This window comes from Cydia splendana, chromosome 7 (genome assembly GCF_910591565.1).
Source record: "Cydia splendana chromosome 7, ilCydSple1.2, whole genome shotgun sequence".
Classification (NCBI taxonomy): domain Eukaryota; kingdom Metazoa; phylum Arthropoda; class Insecta; order Lepidoptera; family Tortricidae; genus Cydia; species Cydia splendana.
In genome coordinates, this window is record NC_085966.1 from 17,563,270 (window position 1) to 17,578,205 (window position 14,936).

Sequence of the window (14,936 nt, forward strand, 5' to 3'; positions counted from 1 at the left end):
ATCAGAGTATATTAGGGCACTATTGTATACTCGTAATACCTACTTTTAAAAGATAAATGCTATGACTGATAGAACGTTGTACCTAAGTAATTATTGTTTAAAAATACCTACAAAGATGGCTCAACAACGCTAGCATTAAAACTGTGTTGAACAATGTTTTATTGCAAAATTGTGTTAGGCATGACTTTTTATTGCCTCTAATAGCTTAGTTAAACTAAGGTCTCAGCTCATAGCGCAGAATAAACGTAAATAAATCCTGCGCATAAATAAATATACGCACAACCTTCGCCGTATTTATTTTTTATTCATAATAACTCAGACACTGGTCAGATATAGACACAACAGATTTACTGCTTTATGGCATTGAGACAATGTAGGTTTTAATTCTTTGTACAGGTGTGCAATTATGACCTGGGACAGTGTTTAACAATAGTCAATAGTCATTTAGTAATTGCTCTATATTTAGTTCATAATATCTTCATTGCACAAATAAAAACTTTTCATAAAAAGGTTGACGTAGTATCAGTGGTTTCACATTTTTTTACGTAAGTTAATCTCAGGTCATTTGTACACTGGAAAAAATATGATCTATCGAGCACACAATAAAGTGATTTCATTAAGATTAACTGCTATTGTATCAACTAATGTACGTTCGTTCGTACGTAACGTGCAAACAGTAAACTTTACTGCTTGGTTCAATAGGCTCATATTTTATGGAACTGTTAAAAGCATTAGGTAAACGTTAATGCAATTTCAATTGTTTTAAACGATTTTTTTTCTCAGTGTAGATCACATTTTTAATGTTCTTTTTCAAGGGTATGTTAAGACCGGGTAGGTATATTCTCTTTTATAACGACACTTTTTTTTACCGCCATGGCTGTGACCGCAGTTTAATCACTCTGACAATAATTTTATGGTACTGTCAGTTTTATTAGGTATTGAGTGTTATATACAGGATGGCTAAACAATTAAAGCATTTCCGTTGCCAGGGAAGTTTTGGGATTCAACTGAGCAAGGTTCAAGAAAATAAAACGACTAAAAGTACATAAAATAACCCTTACACAAGAAAAATATTAGAGACTAGCTGTGCCCGCGGCTCCGCCCGCGTGGAATTCTGTCTGTGTCAGTAAGCGGCTAATTTCTAATCCTAATTTCTCTCCGAACGAACGAACTTGAAGTAAAGTTGACAGATGGATATGCTAGAGGACAGTAGTCCAGATAAAATATTTTAGGTACCACTAAATAAAACTACACTAAACTATACGCACGCGAGCGAAAGCGAAGCGGCCTGCCTAGCTAGAGCGCCACTCACCTCTTCTTCAGACTCCTGAGGAAGACCGCGTGCCGTTTGTAACCTCAATGCGTCGCGAGACTTTCGCGAATGATTCGATTTTTTTCGGGAAGGCATGGAAATGTGTATAAAATGCGAGTCCCAAATCGTTTGACTTAGGTACAAACGACCAGTGCCGGATTAAGATATTTTGATGCCCTAAGCATTTCTAGACCATGGTGCCCCCTCTCCCTAGGGTCATCAAGATTACATTGAATTTTTTTGGTAAATTGAGTGACGTTCATTGCCGCATTACAGCTGAGAATGGAAATCAGTCACATCATTTTATCACGAAAATTGACAGTGCCGCAGCAGTAACTTTGCAACAGAGTACCCAATGCTGCTGTAGTCGCCATATCTTAGAATGTAATTGAAAACGCGAGCGGAGCGAGCGCGAAAATTTTTCGATATAAAAACGCAATTTGATAGACAGTTGTACATTTTTACTTTTTAGTATGGAAATCAGTCACATAATTTTATCACGAAAATTGACAGTGCTGCAGCAGTAACGTAGCAACAGAGTAATGCTGCTGCAGTCGCCACCCGAAAGTCACCTTTGTCATATCTTAGAAAGTAATTGAAAACGCGAGCGAAGTGAGCGCGAACATTTTTCGATATAAAAAACGCAATTTGATAGACAGTTGTACATTTTTACTTTTAGTATGGAAATCAGTCACATAATTTTATCACGAAAATTAACAGTGCTGCAGCAGTAACGTAGCAACAGAGTAATGCTGCTGCAGTCGTCACCCGAAAATCACCTTTGTCATATCTTAGAAAGTACTTAATTGAAAACGCGAGCGAAGCGAGCGCGAAAATTTATCGATATAAAAAACGCAATTTGATAGACAGTTTTACATTTTTACTTTTAGTATGGAAATCAGACACATCATTTTATCACGAAAATTGACAGTGCTGCAGCAGTAACATTGCAACAGAATAATGCTGCTGCAGTCGCTACCCGAATGTCACCTTTATCATATCTTAGAAAGTAATTGATGCGATCCGATAATCGACGATGGCGGAGAAATCCAAAATCCAAACCACCGTATACTATAGGTAATAGTTAGTAATCAATGAAATATGCCGCACGCCTGTTCTTATTTTAATTCTATGAATGTTAATATTCTGAACTTTTCGGGGGGGGTTTGAACCCCCAAACCCCCCCCCCCCCCTGGCTACGCCCGTGAGGTGTGTATACCTATCATAGGTCTATACAGTTTAAACGACAATACTTATTGATAATCGCTAGAAGAAGTTTTTCATACCAGCGATAATGCACGTCGCTTGACAACAATCAAGTCTTGAATAAAATTATTGTAAAGTTACCGGTTTGTTCACTAGTTACAGATGAATTGTTCATTTAATTATATAAAGGTAAATGGTACATTAACTAACACTTCATTCCCTTAACCACATAACGGGTTATAAGGTAAAGGAAAAAATAGAGTTGAATGTCATACATTGAGTAATATTACTATTATTCATTTTCTGTCAACCCGATGGTGCACACGTATTGAAAAACCCCTCTCTTGACCTCAAATAATTGCGGTTGAAAATACCGAAACACGTAAATACATTTAAAATGCGGTGGCTCAGACTGATATGTGAATTGCTCTTGTTTAATTTAAATTATTAATTCCTTACACACTTTCATAGTCACACAATTGTCATAACACACAGTTGCCCCTCTCTCTTTTATTATATGTGCGTAAACTCGGAAGAATGCGTAGAAATAATTAAAAACCTGTAAGGTGCAGCGGGGACAATTTCGACTGCGGGGTAATTCAACTAATCGAAATATCTTCCATGTTTTACAGTATTAAATAGAGTCACACACAACACATCTTTTTCGCTATCTGGACGTATATGGCACTCTAGTTAATACAATAATTAAAAACCTATAAACTTTAAGTTGGGAAAATGCCATAATTAAAAAGATAAAGGAGGACCAAAAAGATACAACACTTAGGCCCCATTCGCACGACAGCTTAAAAAGCGTTGCGTGAAAACCCGACGTTGCACGTTGGCGCTTTTTTACCGTTTCTAATATGTATTTGTGTTCATATGAACGCTTAAAAATCACTTGTGAGTCGTACTGCCACGTACGCATCTCAGCAAAGCCATACTTTATTTGCTATTACGACGTATTATTTGAATATAGCTTCAATATTTCAGGAATTAGTAAGCATAAGTTGACATTTTTAAGGTGAAATTAATAATAATTTTGACGATTGACACCAAAAATTGACACTTGACAGCCAACTGACAGCAGCGCCGGCGCTTTTTTAACGCTTGTGAGAACAGATACACGGAGTTCCGTATGATCAATTCAATTAACGGCCAACGTTCAACGCCGAAAATCGAACAGAGCTCGATAAAAAAGCGCCGCGCTTAAAAACCGCCTTCGTGTGAATACATACATGGTTATCCATTTGTGTCATTCAAACGCTTTTTTAACGCGCGTCGAAGCTGCCGTGCGAACGGGGCCTTATAGTAAACACATAAAACATTTACGTAAGTATACTAACAAAACGTGTACTGATTCATATTTACAAGGGTAACGAACTTAGGTATTTCCCTATTGACATTTTCCCGTCTGGAGGGGTGAGCCGCTTCAATTATTCATCGCACCCTTCAGGTGCAAGGGTTGAAACCTACACTGCACGTAAAGTATTGTTGATAGCTTTGAACATGAGGTTTTATAAGTCTAAAACTATTTACAAATACCCTACTACCCTAAGGTTGTCTGAAAGAGATCGCTTACAGCGGTAAGACCGCCTGTTGCTACCTTTATTTACATTGTAAACCTGTTTTGAATTAGTTTTATAAGTGGTGCAATAAAGTATAATTATTTACATACTTACGAATACGCTTTTAATAAAGATTCTTAATTTGTTTTTTTTTGCTACACAGAGTTTCCCAAACTTTTTTTATGTTGAAATTGGGAAAAATATATTTGCAGTTTTTATTTTTGGATGTCTTAAAACTGCGCTTTATAGGTTATAGGTAAAATTAGAGACAATTTTTTAGGAATTCCGGGCTTAAACTTTTTCGTATTGACAATGTCCTCTCTTATTAGAACATTCAACATTATGAAAAAAATGTGGTGACAATTCAGGCAGTAGGTAGTAATAACAATGGAGTGTTTTTGGTTGGTATATGAAGAATCAATACAACCAAGGTATATTCCAAGGTTCAAGGCCTAAGACGATTAAGGAGCTTAAATTTTCGTTTCCTCATTTGTGGGTGTAACCACTGTTACCTAAATTATGTAAGTCGTATTGTTTCCTTATCATTATTTTACTTTTGTACGGATTAGCCTTGAGACTTGAGATATAAGGTCTCAATGAATTAAGAAAACTTGACATTGCGCGTCTTATTTTACTTCATCTTTATAAATACGAGAGACCTCCCATAATGTGACTTTGTGTAAAATTACCTGTCCTTTATAATGTCACTACCATTCATTATAAGATTAATAAGAAACTAAAGTTGGGGTTTTAACAAGTACCAAAAATCTATGACTTCATATTTACAATTGGATGGATGTCTAAAGTTAAAAACCATAGGTAAGTGTAAAATCACAAATAAGTCAGTATTTACCATGATTTAGTCATACCTTGTTTAAGAAAGGAAAACAAAACACAGTAGAAAAATGTTTCGCTAAGTTATGTTATGATGTCCTCTTCGTGATGTCAATGTCAATGTCGTGTGACACATGTCAATAAAGATAGCGATTTGGCGGTCGTTGCGTAATTCTATAAAAGTTTTGTTCACTACGTTTGTACGGTAGATAATAATGTCCTAAAGATTTAAAAAAATATTCGGGCATTTTGTAGAAATTACCAATGTATTGAAAAAAATTAAATGGTAGTGTCTTAAAAAAAAACCATGGGCGCCACGTCACATTTTCATAAAAATTTCATTGCATGTCTCTATGACTACCGATGCATTAGGATCGACTAAATTAATGGTTCACTGGTGTCATTAATTTAATTTGCCTCAAGTCTTTTCTGTAACTAAACTGTTTCATAAAAAAAACTAACGTAAATCGTAAGATTTGTATAGATTGCGGTTGCAGACGTTATCTAATGCATAATAGGCACTTAAATGTGTACTTCAATATTTATGGTTTCTTTGTTTCTTTAATTACTTCATTAAAAACTAAATTTAAAAAAGCCTTATGCGATATGTAATTAAATTAGATAAAGTCACGCCATCCAAGACGCTGAACTTCGTAAATTGAAGTATCTATCTGAAATGGCCAATTTCTACCAAACGATTTATGAGACTTTTCCATTACGTTATTACTAGATAGCTTGTGCATTGTTTTTTTTATTATCGTTTTTATAGTCAATTATATAACCAATTCTCACGGTAACCTTAATTCACAAAACATTCCGAGAGTTAATAGATTATAGAACGGGCAGAAATAAAAATCGCCTAATGGCCATAATGGTTCAGAATCTGTCTCTAAGGGTTTCACTAGTGGAATCAGATATCGTAGTAAGGATATTTGTGTAATATGAATGGCTGTCCAAAAATATTGTTTGTAATATAGGGCGCAAAACTAAAGGACAAAAAAGTTTGGGAACCTTCGATTTACCAACAAACCATAAGTGTAACTCCTACTGAATGCTGTCTTATCTTTCAGGAAACCGGATCTTACCTGAAATAAAAAATAACATTAAATAATGAGGAATAAATTAATGAGGCATAAATACAGGAAGCGTTTAACTGATTAAGTAAGCAAAACAATGGCTATCTACATAGTAATTATAATATGTCTCGTTGGAGAAACAAGATCATTAAGTAACGTTTGTTAACAAACCGCTAAAGAAAATATTATTTTTACATTGAGTACAATATAGTTAATCTTCATTGGTTTTTACACTGCCACCGCTGTCGTATTTTAGACGCGGTAGTACTTAAAGTGCGCGTGACAAAATGGTGGTAAGGGAAATCAGTTATGAAAAAAATGTAGTATACAGTATACATACAACATATGTATATACATAAATACACATTCACATACATTCATTCGTGAAGATACACAAAATCACATCCTACATAGGTACTATATTGTCTCCGTTTCGTCGGGGGTACGATTTGTACTAAATTGTATAGGCGCTATTACATGCTTCCACATTAGAATGTACAATTGTACAGAGGCATACATAGGTCAGTGTCCGGTCCAACAATTTTCGTCAAACGCTCTAATTACATCCTCATTATTTTGAAATGATTGACCATTTCCTTTTCGTTTTCGTGTGCGGATTGGCGTTTCTTTGCACTCATCATTTCGGCATTACGACGGCACAACGGTTGTTGAATTGAATTGTCAATTATTCCATCTTCATTCGAGGTTTTTTGTGTGTTGCGACAGTGTGTATTGTTGTAGCAAATGAGTGTGGAGTGAAATATTCTACCCTTTTTCAGAATCAGAATCAAGTATTTTATTCGTGATAAACTTAAAACTAAAATAACATACAAGATTATAACTAAAAACTACGAATATTAATAAAATTGGTAAAAGCGTTAAAGTTTACCACGAAATGGGCTAGCCTCAGCACAATACTGACCCGAAAGTCAGCGCTGATCTTCCAGCGAGACCATTTTTGGGTTTTTGAATTTGGAACTTTCTTTTATTTCTATTAGTTCAAAACCCGCATTGAATTTGTACTTGTACAAGTACACGGAGACTTAAGGGGCCCACTGATTGACAGTCCGCCGGACGGTATCGGCCTGTCAGTTAGAACAAAATGTTGACAGTTCCGAACAATTGACAGGCCGATACCGTCCGGCGGACTGTTAATCAGTGGGCTCCTTTACAAGGACTTCCAACATTATTTCCAAAAGAGCAAGAGTATTTTGATACATAGTCATATTTTCTTGAAAACCAGCGTAGCCAAAATGACAATCATTGATAGAAAACGCCATTCGAAAGTTAAATATTGTGTGGAAATAGTCACGAGATTTTTCCTAGCATCTGTCATCTCGATACATTGTTAGAGCACCGTACAAAACTTTGTTCACGGTGCTCTTATTACTTTTCGTGTGGCGTTTATCAGTGTACGATTGTCATGTTGGTGAGGCCCACTGTTTGTTTTGCAATTTTTGCGGCTAACCATTTCTCAGACGTTAAAAAGCAAAAAAGGGGACTTGACTACGAATAAGTGTATGCTCATATATCAATGGTATGATTTGCCCACTGCCCAATCTCATGTGGCCACCGACCTGTCAGTCCTTCCTCCTTAGGTCAAATGTACTTGAGCGAAAATACTTTAAAAGCCGCCGGATTTTTTAAAGAATGACAATTATTCATGTATTCTGAATTTAGCATTGGTAGGGTCAGAGTTCGCCATCAGGGTTGAGAGCGGAATTTTTCCTTCAAGGTTTTTACTGATTTAAGCATGGTATTATGTACTACGTCTTTTAAACATACGCTGATGGATGTTGTTGTAAAACTCGAAGGATATTTATGCTTTTGGCCTACCGCTTAACTAAGTTGGTTCATGAACTTTCTAAGATTGCATTTCAAACATTTTTTTTTTTCAGTTCTTTGCCATCCTGGAATTATTTTTAATATACTCGTAGGAATATATCTTTACAGTTCGCATTCTAAAGTATTTGTCACAGTTTCATTGTTATACATATTTTTGTTATGCTTTTAGATACTGGTAATACTTTGGACAAGTAGTCTGATCTGATGTAGTTACCTTTGATGCGGACTGTATAGCTTTAAGCCACGACGGTGTTATTTATCAACCAGTCGTAGAGCTGCCATCAAACGGTAGACCCACCTCATTGAGGTACCTCTTCACCTCTTAAGAGTCTTTCTCAGCGGCCATCGGCCTGCTCTTACAAGAAATATTTTTTGTCGATACGACTATTACGCCTTATTTTATTCAAGCTATGCCATACTCGCTATAGCTTGCTAACCATCGAAATCATTGTTATGTAACGTAGTTAGCATTGACCTTTACCACGTGGTGCGTCGAACCCATGCTATTAATCATGCTTCATAACCTCTGTATAACAGCCTTACGTGGCTTGTAAGCCATGCTTGTCACTGACTTTCGTGGTTGAAACAATTATCGTCTTAAGATTTTCGTGTCCATTTTAGTGTTTGCGAGTAGAAGGTAATAAATAGGTACTTAATAAGATTTTATCTTTTCTATTGTAGTGTAGTTATTATTGCTGATAATTCATGAAATAATTAGTTTTTAATTAAACTAAATAATAGCTTCATGGCATCTTTGGTAGCTTTAATAGTTACATGTGAGACAATAGTCGCCGATTAGGCTAGTCCAATATTGCGTTTAATAATTATAAAAACCAGTAAAATGGCAGTGTTTCAGTGTTCAAGGTGAAATGCAATAAAATTAGTAAATAGCGCCTACAATATATAGTTTTACATCAGCGGCATTGTATGGAGGTTATGGTCTTGATTAATTTACTACTCTCTGGTGAGTATTATGATATTCAGGCGTAGTTATTCGTCAGCCATAAAAACAATTGGATGTAATGGGGCCTTAATGGGGCTCATCCCACACCCTCGTTTGTATATCCACGTGTCGTCATTATTGGGCAATAAATTTAGAACTTAGGTAAATGGAAAACGGGTATACTCGTACATTTTGGAGTTTAGTGCGTCGGAGCTGACACACACATATTTTTTTTAATCGAATTTTAATTGTACCTAGAGTTAGACCAAGAAAAGTCTGTAGAGATCTTGACAACACACGCAGTGCCAGTGTTATTTATACGTCATAATCTCATAGTGTTTGTCGTTTAACTTCTTGATTTAACTCTACCCTTTTTCTAAAAGTAATGCCAATTTAATTTCAATATCATGTCGGGCGTCAGCCGCCAGTAGCGGGTTGATTCAGCTAATCAAATCATTTAATTTAAATATTCAAACTCAAAAATGGCATTTGGATCCTGATTCATACGACTTTATTGTGTGCTTGTACTAAATTAAATATGTAAACTTCTAAATACATCTTATTTTATTCACTATTTACCTATACCCAACTGCAAAAGTGTATACCCACTTTATGAATGAGTTCCATTCATATTTAATGTCATGCCATGCAATTATGCAGTACGCTGTACTTACCATCAAAAATAAACCTCTTATTTTTGATTCATGAAAGAACAAGTGTATAAAGTCAGGGTATTTCTTAGAACCATTAATTTTCATTACATTTACAAACTTTACAATACTTTAATTTAATACATACAAAATACAATTTGTCATTTGATTGAAACCCACCACTTTACCTTACGTGTCCCAAGTTCGTTTGCCTCAGCTTTGTGCTAAATAAAGTACAATTTAATAGCGGTCTTGACATTGGAAGTTTGATAAAATTGATAAGATTTTTATGCGTTTTTGGTCAATGAATAAATTTATCCTTATAAAAAAACGTACAAAATGAAGAGACATTTTTAATCATGACAACTTAAATCCTGTGACACAATCGATATATAATAATATGTACCTACCACTAAAAATATTTTATATTAATTAACATGTGGTAATTCGCCGGAAAACTTTGTAACTATTCGAGTCGTCAAAAACGGTATTGTGATGTGGCCGTGGCGGAACGGTATTGAATTCAACAAAAGTTACAGATCACAACCTGTCATTCTAACGGGTCAAATAGGTCCCCCGGTAATGTTCCACCAAACTGCTCAATTGTCATGTTCTTATGTTTGACATGTCACATGTCATGTCACGCTTGAAGTCGTCTTCCTCCAGTGGTTTTCCACCAATATAAGTACCTAAATTTATTGTACTGTCATTATTTACGCTGAGTACATAAATACGCATAGGTACTAATTAATATTCGTAACGCCCACCAAACTAATATATTATGACCATCCAAACAATTAGATGCGCAAAAACTTTTTAGTTTACATTTGTCATTCATTATTTCTGCTCATTACTTACATGTAAAAAAAAAACAAAATGTACCCTAAGCTAAATGAAATAAAAGTCTAAATTGAGTGACATATGTGCGTTTGAAAAGGGGTCATCCATTAATTACGTCACACGTTTAGGGGGAGGGAGGGGGTCAAGAAAATGTGACATGTTGTGACATGGGGGAGGGAGGAGTCACAAACATTTGTGATGTCACTTTAACTACATCAGTAACCGAAAATTAATTTATATTTTTTTATTCGCTGTACAGTTAAATAATGAGATTTTGGATGTAACTTTCGTTGTGTTATAAAATTACTAATATTTATACATACACCGTGTTTTTTTTGATTTCCGTTAATTTCAAGGGTGCATTCCTGAGCTTAAATCAAGTAACTTTCTCAAAGACACCGATGTTCTAATTAAGTTCATTTCGGAGATAATCAATAATTTATTTTTTTCCTATAAGGCCTCTACAAGCGTGTACACTTGCCTTAGGGCCGGCTTACATATTGATTAGTGTTTAGAATGAGTTCATACATTTGCTACTAAACTTAAGTACAATCTCGGTCAATTGATGTACGAAATGACATTGATATGTCACAGATTTCAATTGTTTGGTTGAGTTAAATGTAATGCCCGTGTTACAACAACGCTATATGCTACATTTAATTACTTTTTAAACAAAAAAAAAACAAATAAGAAAACAAAAAAAAAAAAATTTTTTTTGAAAATTAACTATGCCATTACGTCTTATAAACGTACTTAACTATACCCAGAAGTTAACGGAATTCAATAAAAACACGGTGTATATCAAAAATATTTTTTTAATAAAAAAATAATGCCGAGTTAATATTGTCGAATTCGTTGAAAACAAAATTGCCTAAAATGTGACGTCACACCAGGGCGGGAGGGGTTTGCAAAATGTGACCAAGTGTGACAAGGAGGGGGGGAGGGGTAAAAAAACCTAGAAATTCGTGTGACGTAATTAATGGATGATCCCAAAGGTGATTTTTTGCTCAATATTTGAATTGGCACGTGGAGCTCCTTTCATTGTAAAGTTCTTTGTCGTTTGTCTGGTTTAGAATGAAAAAGGACGAGTTGTTGAACGAATTTACCAGACGTTTAAAAATTATAGTCTTACAAACAGCATTATAAAGTGAGGAGGCGGTTTCTTATGTAGCTAACAAAAAAAAAAAGAAACAAAGAAATCATAACTATCTCTACAATCTACATGTTTTGTGCTTAAACTTGTTTGATATTGAAACTGAAAGGGCTGAATAAAATAATTCTTAAATGGGAAAATTTAATATAAACGCCAAAATATAATAAAATGTACTCATGAGTACTTGGAGTGCAAAATTGACAAATATGGAAAATGGTGAAATCGTATCGAATGCAAAGATTAATACTTCATTTTTCTAATAGATATGAAAATTACTAATTTGAAAAACAATATCAGGTGTTTTTCTATAAGAAACTGCCATTAACATTATACATGAAAACAAATATCCTTCCAAGCATTAATTATCTATGGAAAATATTTTTATATGTTTTATTTAATGTTGTTTGTTGAAGTAGTAATGTTTTAATGAATAATTACTCATTTAACTCTTTTATGGAACTGCCATTCAGTGATCGAAAATTATAATAAACATTATGGCTAGTTCTAGAAGAACTGCCAGTTTATTCTGTGATTTCTTAGAAAGTTGAAATGACCGTTGAAATTTGCGCTGTCATGAACTGTCAAAAAACATAGTCGAATACCGCGCCGGTACTATATACGGTGGCCGCACCAGTATCAATATTGATACAGAGTTTGGGGTTCCATCGTCATATTTTTAGAATTTATTCATAATGTTAAAAAAATTGAGCACATTGTTTTATGATGGAACATGAACGAACTAAATTAAAATGTAGGTACGTTTTAAAATGCAGTTGCATAATAAATATTATCATTATAAACCGCGTTAGTGTCAAGTTTTTTTTATCAGCTCGCAATCATATTATTATGGTACATGTCGCATTAGGAGGCCTAATAGCTAAGTGACAATCTTTTATAGAATAATGTATGAATATGGTCACGTGACCTTTAAAATCCTTTTTTACTTTTTTATTGGCGTTTATACTGCATATAGGGACGATTTTCATCTTGGCTAGGCCCTTAGAAAGGTCAATGCCTTATAGTTATTTCGACTTCCAAAAATGATTGCAAGCATATAGGTACAACTCTGCAGAACCATTCGGTCGGCCGCGCCGAAACCTCCGTTTTTGCGCGCACAATTCGGTACGTAGTCAAACGAATAATTATTGAATTTTTTGCACGCAAAAATGCGGTTTAGCCGCGGAGCCGGTTTGTGGCCGGTTCGCTCAACCGTTTTCTAAAGCAACTCCAATTTCAAATTACTAAATCCTTCCATCTTTCTTCTACATTATTATTGTGAAAGTTTTGTAGAATCAAGAAGCACGATTGGCAATTGCACCTATGTGTATTGACTTATAGACAAGACAACCAACGAAACGAAGCAGCGTAGTACCTTTTATTACATTTTAATAGTTAATTAATCGTAATAATTATATCACAATACTTGGTAAAGTACCTGTAGTAGTAACTAGAGTATAAACTTCGTATCAAGTATGATTTCGCAGTATATGTTTTTTATTATATATTATTAGGTCCTTACCTATGAAATTGGCGTTTTTGTTCATAGATATAAGTCTGATCCTAGTTTTTTTTTTTTTTTACAAAAGTACATACACAATTACAATAAAACTACAATATGATTTCGCCAAACTGCTTGACAGCAATTAATTGTTATTTTTTATTGTTAAGTGTTCAGAATTAAGCCTTGAAAATAGGTCTTTTCATGTGCTGTCGGTTCGAGTATTAAAATTACTTATATTTTTCTAATGGTACCAATTTTCAAGAAATGGAGATATTGAAAACATACCTTAAAGGTGTCAAAAATTACTGGAAAAATTTTGTTTGGTTTGAATTAGCCATCAAAAAAATATCCGCAAAATTAATTGTATGGAAATTCGTGTTTCGTTGAAATTCTCCGAACAAAACGCCAATTTCATAGGTAATGACCTAATATAATGGAAAAGTCCATTATAACCCAGATTATAACTAATAAAAGTTGCCCTTTTAAGCGCATATCAATTATCAAAATGGGGTATGAAAAACCAATGAACTAAGTACCGACCGAGTACCGAGTAGTACTCGTAAGTATACTTATTATCTTGTCATTTCAATGTTTTTTTATAGAACTTTTATATTAAAAATGTATCTTTTGAAATAAAATTAAAAAAAAACCTGGCGACACACGGCCGTCGGACAACATTTTTCTTTTTGAGGTACCAAACCCAAAATATTAATAAGATGACGCAATCCAAATATAGCGTAAAAATAGCAATAACCTTTGTTTACAAACATGTAATTCCGAGAATGCAAAAACGGCTCACTTCAACATCTGCCTAAAGGAAGAACTTTGACCACTGTGACGTCATAATCACGAGCCTATTTAATGACGTGACGTCAACAGATTTGCATAAAGCCATGAAATGTCACTACGCGAGACGCAGACGTGGAAAAATAACTTATAAATTCACAATGCATTACGGGTATATTTCTTATTTAACTGTCAAAACACCAAGAAAGACGAGAACAATAAAAAATAACATTTAGTAAATGTAATCAGGTAAAAATCGACGTTGCACTCTTTTAGACAAGGTCTAATATTGACAATAAAAGGCTTATAACGAACCTCATTTTAAGTACACCTTGGCGACACAGTGTGACAAAATGCATGGCCATTATTAATATGTAACAGGCGTATAATCGATACGTGGTAGTCACGGCATTCAAATGCTGATTTGACAGATTGAATCGCCGGCCGAACGCTGAGTGACCGCGTCCAATCGTTTACTTTGGCAAGTTTGGCAGTCTCGGAAGGCCTAGCGCGAAAAACGAAAAGTTGCGTCGCACAAAATTTTATATTACTTAATACTTATGGATCAAGTTTAAGTCGTTGCATATTTTGTCGATGTCAATGTCTCTTTATTGACTTGCTAATGCGTAGTTTTTATTATAAAACCAGAATTGAATGCAAAATGTTCGAATCTAATTTCAAAATTGCCACTTAGGTTGAATACTAATAAAAAGTTTTCTCATCTAATTTGCGCAAAATATTTTTGTACCTGTAGGTACCTGTAGTTAAGTAATCGACAAAATGCCAAAAATATGTACACACTAACTTAACATAATCAATTCAGGTCGTGTCTACACATTTTTGGCACTTTGTCTGTGACGAAATTTAATACCTTGACTGTACCTACATGTAGCGTGGCAATTTTGATCTGAGTGAAGTCTGAATGAAGGCATAAATAAGACGAAAAGTCCGCAATTCTGCTGTATAAACACACTTATCAGCGAATACAATGATGTTATCAAATCAACACCGTCTAGCCCGTGTCACTCTCCTTGATCGCAATATCGCGGAGCGCAAATATTAAACTAATCTTTTACTGATTTTTTTATCAAGTTTTTTGGCAACGGATTCTAGCCGGCTGGAGCATGCACCAAACTATTTTTTTTGCGATATAGAAGGCAAGCAAAACCCATACAACAAACGTGTTTGTTTTTTGCCGTTTTTTGCATAGTGGTACGGATCCCTT

General features: G+C 34.7%; 1 protein-coding gene across 3 annotated transcripts in view; it reads right to left on the minus strand.

Moving 5' to 3' along the window:
- LOC134792409 (uncharacterized) overlaps positions 1 to 14,936 on the minus strand; it is a 729,291-nt gene that overhangs the window by 159,990 nt on the left and 554,365 nt on the right. The gene's annotated exons all lie outside the window — the stretch shown is intronic.